Source organism: Gymnoscopelus microlampas (genome assembly GCF_963454915.1).
Source record: "Gymnoscopelus microlampas genome assembly, chromosome: 22".
Classification (NCBI taxonomy): Eukaryota; Metazoa; Chordata; class Actinopteri; order Myctophiformes; family Myctophidae; genus Gymnoscopelus; species Gymnoscopelus microlampas.
In genome coordinates this window covers 27,919,154-27,921,653 of record NC_139959.1, presented here as the reverse complement: position 1 = coordinate 27,921,653, position 2,500 = coordinate 27,919,154, and positions in this window count along the sequence as shown.

Sequence of the window (2,500 nt, the reverse complement as noted above, 5' to 3'; positions counted from 1 at the left end):
GAGAGTGGAGCTTTTCTTATTAATTGTGAAATGTTTAGCCGACATTGACTCAACTATTCAGGTAAGTTCTGTAGGTATAAAGTTTTACTGTCTAATGGAGAACATGTAAACAAAGGCTAAATCTAGAAAGAAAGCCATTAACAGGAAAATGGTGTGTTTACAATAAACACACCATTATTTCAAGTTCTTTCCTTCTTTTCTATCCTTCTGCCTCACCGAGTGTTGCATTGGACCAGTCGAAGGCCACCACCACCATGCACAGGTGCAGGTAAGTGGCCATGCACACAAAACACAGAACCAACTTGCTCAACAAGCAAAACTTTATACAACGTTATAAAACACACATGCACATAAGCCTCACAATACAATAACCACAATAAACACATTCCCTCACACACATGTGGACAGGGGAACTGAGAGTGTGACTTGTATTGAAAGGAGCAGATTCTCAGATTGCACAGAATGTGTTATCACATAACAGCTCAGTGGAACTTCAGCAGACCACGGGACATTACCTTCCTGTTCTGCAAAACCGGTCAGACTGCAAGCCACAGAGCTTGAAGATAAAATATCACAGAATGACAAGTGACAACACATAAAACTATTAAAAACAGTCCCTCCCAACTCCAAGCTTCTCGCTGTCCATGGTGCTGAAGAGGGCACACTAAACGACAGTGTTGTTGAATTACAACTTTATACTACAATTTAAGGAATCTCTGTATGTGTCTGTGTGTGTCACACAAGGTTTGTCCCTGGCATACCTCGGATAGCGTCCAACTGTTCGCTCCCAACCTTGGCGTGCGTGTCTCATATGACACACAGAGCCAAACGGCAATTTGAATGGAATTCTCGCTGTATTCGGGAGATTGCATGCATGCATCAGCATCCCTGATTTGCCAACTCAAACTGTCGGCTTCACGGATTTTCGTCATGTCACGTCACGTTTCAGCCAGTATAGGTCTGGGCCTGGGGATAAAGCAAGAGAGGCGCGGTTGAGATGGTTTGGATGTGAAAAGGAGGGATGAGAGATGGAACTGCCAGGTAAGAGGAGACGAGGAAGGCCAAAGAGGAGGTTTATGGATGCGGTGAGAGACGACATGCAGGTGGCAGGAGTCACAGAGGAAGATGCAGAAAACAGAACCAGGAAATATATGATCCACTGTGGGGACCCCGATGGGTGATAGCCGAAAGAAGAAGTAGCAGTATGAATAGAACGACTTGCATCGTTCCTGACATGCAGACCCAGTTGTGTTAATTTGAATTTTGCACTAATAAAATTCTTTATTATATCCGTGTCAACATTCTTGTTGACTGAGCAATTTATAAATGTTGCATTAATCGCTTTGAGAAACTCAGTGTTACTTTTCTAAAACGGATCCCAATCCTTGATTCTGATTGTCTGGTTTTCGTTTAGTAGACGTGATCAAATGGTGCATTTATATATATATATAGATGTACTCCTTAGATCAGCGTGTATCAATCACAGGTGCATTATATGTTTCTAGTGATCCAGCGTATCTGTAGCTGAACGAGAGGGAAGGGGAGCGCTTGTTTTCATTGCAAGCCCGGCCGTGCGGGGCTTTTAAGCACCGCCTGTGTAGGACGGCGAGTGACTGAGGGGTTTTGGTCGGAGCTTGTAAGGAAAACAAGCGCTTCCCATCACTTGCAAACCATCTGTGCTGGATTCTCGGCTTCAAGTCTACGTAGCTAGTTTACGCGGGACGTTCAAAGACGTAGTAGCTAAATCTGGCTTTAAGAAATTATGAATTTCTGTTGAATATCTTAGTTACAATGAGATTGAGCTAACAGTTAAGTTTCGTTTCTCTATATGTTTATTTGGGAAAAGTTGACATCTAGCACACAGCCAGCACTAGCCTCTGTCAGGAAGTTGCTCTTCCTGGTAGCCGGGAACTACTTTCTTGTAGAAGTTGTTCTAGTAGTGAATTATTAAGAACTATTTTAATTGGGACGTGTCTATGATTTTCATGTTACCATATTTGCAACCATTTTAGAAAAGCAATAAGCCATGCAAGGTCTCAGTTTATTTATAATGGCTTAGAGGGTCGGAGGCACCATCAGCCATTATGCTGAAGAAGACCTTTCCAGGTCAAAACGTTGGTATTCCTTTAATAAATGATCCTGCATCATGGCTATGAGCCTTTTCTTCACTTTTAAGGCCTTCAGCCATTATAAAATACTTGGTAAACTGTGACCTCTAGTGGCTTATTGCTTTAGTTGAATGTTTGGTACCAAGGGGGAAAATGAGGTGAGGATGACAGGATGAGCAGTGAGGTGAAGCCTGTGGGAACAGCAGCCTGGGAGAGGTGATTAGAAGAACAATAGGAAGTAGGCATCTGCTGACCTCCGCCACACAGAGTCCATTCTGCCACATCAGAGGTTGATTGATTAGGGAGAAATATGAAAGACCAGTTCTGTTATACTGTATGTTGGACTCTTTTCTTCCCACATCCATGCCATTTTTTAAACTATCAGTTTGGTT